This window comes from Eleutherodactylus coqui, chromosome 8 (genome assembly GCF_035609145.1).
Source record: "Eleutherodactylus coqui strain aEleCoq1 chromosome 8, aEleCoq1.hap1, whole genome shotgun sequence".
NCBI classification, from domain to species: Eukaryota; Metazoa; Chordata; class Amphibia; order Anura; family Eleutherodactylidae; genus Eleutherodactylus; species Eleutherodactylus coqui.
This window is the reverse complement of record NC_089844.1, coordinates 70,654,108-70,663,774: the sequence shown is the minus strand read 5'-3', so window position 1 is coordinate 70,663,774 and position 9,667 is coordinate 70,654,108.

Below are 9,667 nucleotides of genomic sequence, written 5' to 3'. Positions count from 1 at the left end.
ACTATTAATACTGGGGCCACTATGGGGGACCCCATTACTACTGGGGCCACTATGGAGTTCACTATTACTACTGGGACCACTATGAGACAACTAGGACTTCTGGGGCCATTATGGGGGTTACTATTACTATCGGGGCCGCTATGGTAGCACTATTACTACAGAGGCCATTGTGGGGGTCACTATGACTACTGGGACTATTGTAGGAGCACTACGACTACTGGGGTCATTATGAGGATCACTATTATTATTGGGTCACTATGGGGATCTTATAACTACTGGGGCCACTATAAGTGACACTATTACCACTGGGGTCACTATGGGGACCTTATAACTACTGGGGTCACTATTGGGGACCCTATTACCACTCAGGCTACTATGGGGTTCACTATTACTATACAGTCTTACAATTAGAATCGACCCTTTAAAGGCAGCCATAAGGCTGACGTGGCCCTTGGTGAAAATGAGTTTGACACCACTGTTCTACAGGGTTCCAGGAGCACACTTGCACAGGTGAGGGTTCATTGAGCTGGCTGGGTTTGGTTGTTCAGATCAGCCAACCCCCTAGGTCTGAGTGTAGATATATACCCCAGCCTCTCTGCAATGAGAAAGCTGTATTTCCTCAGTCTTGTCTGCTGTGTGAGTAGTGTCTGGTCAGCTTTCAGCTTGGATGAATTTCAGGTAAGGGCTTATATTTTTAAACCCTTCCCGAAAATTCATCCCGCGCTAGCCGGCAGCCCATTGCTTTCAATGGAGCCGGCTGTATTGCCGGCTCCATTGAATTCAATGGTCAGTGCTCATTTAATCGAGACGAGCACCGCATGCTGCTCGTCTCGAGTAACGAGCATCTCGAGCACCCTAATACTCGAACGAGCATCAAGCTCGGACGAGTATGCCCGCTCATCTCTATTGTCATCATAAGATCCTGGTCGTGCAGTCTCAGATTCTGGGCCTATAGCTTCAAGCAACAATATTTTGTAGTAGTAAGATATTAATAAAAGCTTTTTCACACCTGTCATTTTTTTTCCTAGTATGTCTCACAGAGTTATCTTTATTAATGTGACCTAAAACTTTTTCAGTGTGATACCTAAAGGTCCAAGAATCCTACAAGTCCAATCAGCCACAAAAAAAAGGGTCAGACCTGATTGACAATGAGTGGTGGGGATCGCCCACTTGACATATTTGTAATGCTGGGAGACAGATCAGCCCCATTGATCCTATCCTGTGACAGGACCTTTTTATTCCAAGGATTTCTGATAATATAATGTTTCAAGGATGCCAGATGGGTTAGATTTTGAGAACAGCTCTATGTGGGGAAGGGAAGCATGGCTCAGCAGTGTCAGATTGGTGTGCCAAAGGCCCACCACTAAAATTCATGCAAATATTGCCTGATTCCCATTCCCAAATTCCTCGCCATTGCACTCTCTATATACGTCAATAGATCGGTGGCTGTATTTATGTGCAGCCCTGTCTACACTGAAGTATATGAAGAATGCAGCCAGCAGGAATTGCTAGTCACATCATACTCCCAGGTATGTCTGAGCCCCAGGCTTGGACTGGACCACAGAGGTACAGTTTAATCCCCTGGTATACCCTGAGTCAGGATGGGTCCCAAGAACCCCCACTACGTGAGCTGTGCTCTCTGCATTTGGGGGGTTACGTGGTGGTTATGCCTGCCCACTTTCTGTGATTTTTTTGCCTGTACGATATATTTCCCTTTCTGTGAATTTAATTTAATATTAGTGTAGGGTTGTGGGCTTACATATTTGGGCCAAAATATCAGCTAATGCCTTGCATTTATCAGTATTTATCTATAACATGCGATGTGGCTTTGAATGCTTGGGGAGCCCAGGGTGCCAGTGTGGTTCACCTGTGTGGTCCAGGGCAAGCCACTTGATTCAAATATGGTGTTTCTAATAGGTTGTAAGCCTGCATGGTGCACTACATGTATCATGTGGTCTGCCTCAATGTATCTACTTTTCTGTGCAGGAATAAACACTAAACACCCATCCCCATCAATATAAGGAGTGTTTGTGAGTGGCTGTTTCATCAGTGTCCTTCACATGTGTTACTTGCTCCTCTATTTAGCAGATCGGTTGCCTGCATGTTGGGGGATATGTAATGATTATACCTGCCCTCTTGTATCAGTATATCATGAGTATATGGCCAATTTCTGTGATTTTTTTTTTTTTTTGCCTGTATGATATTTCCCTTTCTGTGATTTGAAAATGCATTTCCTACATGCAAATATTACCTGATCCCCATCCACAAATTCCTCAACATTGCACTCTCTATTTACTTCAGTTGAAAGGTGACTGTGTTGGCGTGCATCCTGTCTACACTGAAGTATATGAAGAATGCAGCCGGCAGGAATTGGTAGTTACATCATACTCCCAGGTATGTCTGAGCCCCAGGCTGGAACTGGCCCACAGGGGAACAGGTGAGTCTCCTTGTATGCCTTGAGTCAGGGTGGATCCCCAGCAACCCCCCTACATGAGCTGTATAAATAGTCTGCATATATTGGGTAATTCCACTTTCCATATACTTCAAAAGAAAGGAAAACTGTTAAACTCCTCTATTGATTGTACCATCAACACATCTTCAGGGACAGAGTTCCATAGTCTCACTGCTCTTACAGCAAAGAACCGTCTTCTATGTTGGTGTAGAAACCCTCTTTCCTCTAGATGCAGATAATGTTCCTTGCTTCAATCATAATCCTGGGTATAAATAAATGACTTATCTGGGTGTTAAAGGGGTTGTCTCGCGGCAGCAAGTGGGGTTATACACTTCTGTATGGCCATATTAATGCACTTTGTAATGTACATCGTGCATTAAATATGAGCCATACAGAAGTTATTCACTTACCTGCTCCGTTGCTAGCGTCCACGTCTCCATGGTTCCGTCTAATTTCGCTGGCGGCTTGCTTTTTTAGACGCGCTTGCGCAGTCCGTTCTTCTGCTCTGAGCACGAGCCGCTTCAGCGTGCTCGCCGCTACAGCTCTTCTGCGCATGCGCAGACGAGCTGTAACTTCTCGGGAGCGCGCTGGAGCGGCCATTCTGCTACCATCCTCTCTTAGAGGAAGGTGCAGAAACTTTAGCGGCCCAGCAGTGCCTAGAAGCCGCCCAGCAGTGCCTAGAAGCCGCCCAGCCGTGCCGAGAAACCGCCCAGCCGTGCCGAGAAGCCGCCCAGCCGCCCAGGTAAGTGATGGGTCGGGGGTGATGTGTGACTAACTGGCCTGGGCCCCGGAGCCTAGCGCTGGGCCCCGGAGCCTACATCTGTAGCGAGGGGACTGCCGCTGGGCCTGGGGCCTATCGCTGGGCCCCGGAGCCTACATCTGAAGCGAGGGGACTGCCGCTGGGCCCCGGGGCCTATCGCTGGGCCCTGGAGCCTACATCTGTAGCGAGGGGACTGCCGCTGGGCCCCGGGGCCTATCGCTGGGCCCCGGAGCCTACATCTGAAGCGAGGGGACTGCCGCTGGGCCCCGGGGCCTATCGCTGGGCCCTGGAGCCTACATCTGTAGCGAGGGGACTGCCGCTGGGCCCCGGGGCCTATCGCTGGGCCCCGGAGACTACATCTGAAGCGAGGGTACTGCCGCTGGGCCCCGGGGCCTATCACTGTGGCCCGGGGCCTACATCTGTAGCGAGGGGACTGCCGCTGGGCCCCGGGGCCTACCGCTGTGGCCCCGGAGCCTTTGTCTGTTGTCAGGGGAATGCCGCGGGGGAGCTGGGGCCTAGCACTGGTTACCTGCTGCCTGGCGGTGGGTGACTGTGGCCCAAGAGCGTGTGCCATGGTGGGCCGCGTTCAATCCCGAGGCCCAGTCGGTGGCTGTGGGGTCCGGTCAGCGGCCGCGGTGGGTCCGGTCGGCGGCTGCGGGGCGTCTGGTTGTCAGGGAGACACAGCTGGTAGCGTCTCGGGAGCGCGCACGTCGGGCTACAGCAAGTGCGGTGCACCATGGGAGAAACCCGCGGTGCACCTTGGGAAAAGAACTGGCGGACATCTTTGGGAAACGTTTTATAAGTTGCTGAAACACAAGAACTGTGAGTAGAAACCTGCTTTAAAACCCATTTACACGTGTGCATAGTAATGTATGCTTAAGATGGGGGACTGGGCAATAAAAAAATTACACCCTTGCCTCGAGACAACCCCTTTAAGTGTAATCAGTAGAGTTGAGCAAACGTACTCTGTCGAGCTTGATGCTCGTTCGAGTATTAGCGTACTCGATGGTGCTCGTAACTCGAACGAGCATCAAGCCGTGTTCGATCCCACCCCAGTTTTTGTGACATGCCTGCTTTGGCCCCTCCCCGCCGCGATGCAGTGCGCGTCATTGGCAAATTTTTTGTCTGGCAGGCAAGGGAGAGAGAGAGAGAGAGACGAACCAAGGAAAAAAAAAAAAAGCTTGGGACCCGGCGTCCCACATACAAAAATACTCGAGTCTCCCATTGTAGACAATGGGGTTCGTTACTCAAGCAGAGCTCTCAAATTTTATGAAAAGCTCGACTCGAATAACGCGGATCCGAGCGTTTGGGTGCTCGCTCATCTCTAGTAATCAGATACACCAAGCAACTTGTATTTCACAAAGCCACAAGTGCTCTGGAGCGAGCGGTCATCCGGTTGGATGCTACAGCTGTCAATCCGAACTGTAGATCAGCTGAAAGGACAGAGAGGGAGTGAATCTAAGGAAGAAGCCCCGCCTCCAGATCACTTGCCAAGGTGCACGTCACTGAATAAGAATTGATTGTATTAAAGTAGTTGATAATAAACATTATACCCCTCCGTTCCCCTGCCCCTACATAGCACCGTCAGTAGGTTTGCACCTACAAAACTGCTAAAGAATCCCTTTAGATGCCATCTTACTGTAAAAGCATTATGGACACATTGTGTGTAGAGATGAGCAAACGTACTCGTCCAAGCTTGATATTCGTTCGAGTATTAGCGTGTTCGAGATGCTCGTTACTAGAGGCGAGTACCACGCGATGTTCGAGTTACTTTCACTTTCATCTCTGAGACGTTAGCGCGCTTTTCTGGCCAATTGAAAGACAGGGAAGGCATTACAACTTCCCCCTGCGACGTTCAAGCCCTATACCACCCCCTGCAGTGAGTGGCTGGCGAGATCAGGTGTCACCCGAGTATATAAATCGGCCCCTCCCGCGGCTCGCCACAGATGCATTCTGACAGAGATCAGGGAAAGTGCTGCTGATGCCAGAGCTGCTATAGGGAGAGCGTTAGGAGTGATTTTAGGCTTCAAGAACCCCAACGGTCCTTCTTAGGGCCACATCTGACCGTGTGCAGTACTGTTGAGGCTGCTTTTAGCAGTGTTGCACTTTTGTATATCGGGCGTGCAAAGCATTGCGTCCTCAGTCTGCAGTCATTGTACAGAGTATAGGGCCAGTACTGGTGAGGCAGGGAAAGAGATATACAGGCTATATAGGCAGTGGGCTTTTTCAAAAAAATTGGGGAAAAATACTATATTTGGGCTGCCTGTGACGGTCTTCAGTTTACTGCGTGTCTGCTGGGGGTAGTAGTCCTAATTAATACGCAGCTAAGCGTTACAGCAGGCTTGCACAAAATTGTTTCCTGGCTCTGCTGTCTCTGTTACATCACCGCCGTCATCCCGCCAGAGGGAAACAGTATACATAATATTATACGCTGCCTACAGTATCTGTCTGCTGGGGGTAGTAGTCCTAATTAATACGCAGCTAAGCGTTAGAGCAGGCTTGCGCAAAATTGTTTCCTGGCTCTGCTGTCTCTGTTACATCACCGCTGTCATCCCGCCAGAGGGAAACAGTATACATAATATTATACGCTGCCTACAGTATCTGTCTGCTGGGGGTAGTAGTCCTAATTAATACGCAGCTAAGCGTTTCAGCAGGCTTGCGCAAAATTGTTTCCTGGATCTGCTGTCTCTGTTACATGATCGCTGTCATCCCGCCAGAGGGAAACAGTATACATAATATTATACGCTGCCTACAGTATCTGTCTGCTGGGGGTAGTAGTCCTAATTAATACGCAGCTAAGCGTTACAGCAGGCTTGCACAAAATTGTTTCCTGGCTCTGCTGTCTCCGTTACATCACCGCCGTCATCCCGCCAGAGGGAAACAGTATACATAATATTATACGCTGCCTACAGTATCTGTCTGCTGGGGGTAGTAGTCCTAATTAATACGCAGCTAAGCGTTTCAGCAGGCTTGCGCAAAATTGTTTCCTGGATCTGCTGTCTCCGTTACATCACCGCCGTCATCCCGCCAGAGGGAAACAGTATACATAATATAATACGCTGCCTACAGTATTTGTCTGCTGGGGGTAGTAGTCCTAATTAATACGCAGCTAAGCGTTAGAGCAGGCTTGCGCAAAATTGTTTCCTGGCTCTGCTGTCTCTGTTACATCACCGCCGTCATCACGCCAGAGGGAAACAGTATACATAATATTATACGCTGCCTACAGTATCTATCTGCTGGGGGTAGTAGTCCTAATTAATACGCAGCTAAGCGTTACAGCAGCCTTGCACAAAATTGTTTCCTGGCTCTGCTGTCTCCGTTACATCACCGCCGTCATCCCGCCAGAGGGAAACAGTATACATAATATTATACGCTGCCTACAGTATCTGTCTGCTGGGGGTAGTAGTCCTAATTAATACGCAGCTAAGCGTTACAGCAGGCTTGCGCAAAATTGTTTCCTGGCTCTGCTGTCTCTGTTACATCACCGCCGTCATCCCGCCAGAGGGAAACAGTATACATAATATTATACGCTGCCTACAGTATCTGTCTGCTGGGGGTAGTAGTCCTAATTAATACGCAGCTAAGCGTTTCAGCAGGCTTGCGCAAAATTGTTTCCTGGCTCTGCTGTCTCCGTTACATCACCGCCGTCATCCCGCCAGAGGGAAACAGTATACATAATATAATACGCTGCCTACAGTATTTGTCTGCTGGGGGTAGTAGTCCTAATTAATACGCAGCTAAGCGTTAGAGCAGGCTTGCGCAAAATTGTTTCCTGGCTCTGCTGTCTCTGTTACATCACCGCCGTCATCACGCCAGAGGGAAACAGTATACATAATATTATACGCTGCCTACAGTATCTATCTGCTGGGGGTAGTAGTCCTAATTAATACGCAGCTAAGCGTTACAGCAGCCTTGCACAAAATTGTTTCCTGGCTCTGCTGTCTCCGTTACATCACCGCCGTCATCCCGCCAGAGGGAAACAGTATACATAATATTATACGCTGCCTACAGTATCTGTCTGCTGGGGGTAGTAGTCCTAATTAATACGCAGCTAAGCGTTACAGCAGGCTTGCGCAAAATTGTTTCCTGGCTCTGCTGTCTCTGTTACATCACCGCCGTCATCCCGCCAGAGGGAAAGAGTATACATAATATTATACGCTGCCTACAGTATCTGTCTGCTGGGGGTAGTAGTCCTAATTAATACGCAGCTAAGCGTTTCAGCAGGCTTGCGCAAAATTGTTTCCTGGATCTGCTGTCTCCGTTACATCACCGCCGTCATCCCGCCAGAGGGAAACAGTATACATAATATTATACGCTGCCTACAGTATCTGTCTGCTGGGGGTAGTAGTCCTAATTAATACGCAGCTAAGCGTTAGAGCAGGCTTGCGCAAAATTGTTTCCTGGCTCTGCTGTCTTTGTTACATCACCGCCGTCATCCCGCCAGAGGGAAACAGTATACATAATATTATACGCTGCCTACAGTATCTATCTGCTGGGGGTAGTAGTCCTAATTAATACGCAGCTAAGCGTTACAGCAGGCTTGCACAAAATTGTTTCCTGGCTCTGCTGTCTCCGTTACATCACCGCCGTCATCCCACCAGAGGGAAACAGTATACATAATATTATACGCTGCCTACAGTATCTGTCTGCTGGGGGTAGTAGTCCTAATTAATACGCAGCTAAGCGTTTCAGCAGGCTTGCGCAAAATTGTTTCCTGGCTCTGCTGTCTCCGTTACATCACCGCCGTCATCCCGCCAGAGAAAAACAGTATACATAATATTATACGCTGCCTACAGTATCTGTCTGCTGTATCAGCTCAGCATTTTAAAAAAATAGAAGCAAAATACTTAAGGCCTACTACTGGCCTTTGGCCACTTGACTGCTTCTGCGCTGTGAATTCCACTAGCTCAGTCATACGCACCTATGTCTCACTACAGGCGTGCGCAAAATTATTTCTTGGCTCTGCTGTGCGTTCCGTAAGGGAAGTCAGCCTCCAACCACAGGCCAATAAGAGGCACATTTAATTACAGCGTTCTGTTTCTGCACTACTGGTAATACAGCATGCTGAGGGGTAGGGGTAGGCCTAGAGGACGTGGACGCGGCCGAGGACGCGGAGGCCCAAGTCAGGGTGTGGGCACAGGCCGAGCTCCTGATCCAGGTGTATCGCAGCCGACTGCTGCGGGATTAGGAGAGAGGCACGTTTCTGGCGTCCACACATTCATCTCACAATTAATGGGTCCACGCGGTAGACCTTTATTAGAAAATGAGCAGTGTGAGCAGGTCCTGTCGTGGATGGCAGAAAGTGCATCCAGCAATCTATCGACCACCCAGAATTCTGCGCCGTCCACTGCTGCAACTCTGAATCCTCTGGCTGCTGCTCCTCCTTACTCCCAGCCTCCTCACTCCATTACAATGACACATTCTGAGGAGCAGGCAGACTCCCAGGAACTGTTCCCGGGCCCCTGCCCAGAATGGCCAGCAATGGTTCCTCTCCCACCAGAGGAGTTTGTCGTGACCGATGCCCAACCTTTGGAAAGTTCCCGGGGTCCGGGGGATGAGGCTGGGGACTTCCGGCAACTGTCTCAAGAGCTTTCAGTGGGTGAGGAGGACGATGACGATGAGACACAGTTGTCTATCACTCAGGTAGTAGTAATTGGAGTAAGTCCGAGGGAGGAGCGCACAGAGGATTCGGAGGAAGAGCAGCAGGACGATGAGGTGACTGACCCCACCTGGTTTGCTATGCCTACTGAGGACAGGTCTTCAGAGGGGGAGGCAAGTGCAGCAGCAGGGCAGGTTGGAAGAGGCAGTGCGGTGGCCAGGGGTAGAGGCAGGGCCAGACCGAATAATCTACCAACTGTTTCCCAAAGTGCCCCCTCGCGCCATGCCACCCTGCAGAGGCCGAGGTGCTCAAAGGTCTGGCAGTTTTTCACTGAGAGTGCAGACGACCGACGAACAGTGGTGTGCAACCTTTGTCGCGCCAAGATCAGCCGGGGAGCCACCACCACCAGCCTCACCACCACCAGCATGCGCAGACATATGATGGCCAAGCACCCCACAAGGTGGGACGAAGGCCATTCACCGCCTCTGGTGTGCACCGCTGCCCCTCCCCTGTGCCCCAACCTGCCACTGAGATCCAACCCCGCTCTCAGGACACAGGCACTACCGTCTCCTGGCCTGCACCCACACCCTCAACTCCGCTGTCCTCGGCCCCATCCACCAATGTCTCTCAGCGCACCGTCCAGCCGTCGCTAGCGCAACTGTTGGAGCGCAAGCGCAAGTACGCTGCCACGCACCCGCACGCTCAAGCGTTAAACGTGCACATAGCCAAATTTATCAGCCTGGAGATGCTGCCGTATAGGGTTGTGGAAACGGAGGCTTTCAAAGGTATGATGGCGGCCAAGGCCCCGCGCTACTCAGTTCCCAATCGCCACTACTTTTCCCGATGTGCCGTCCCA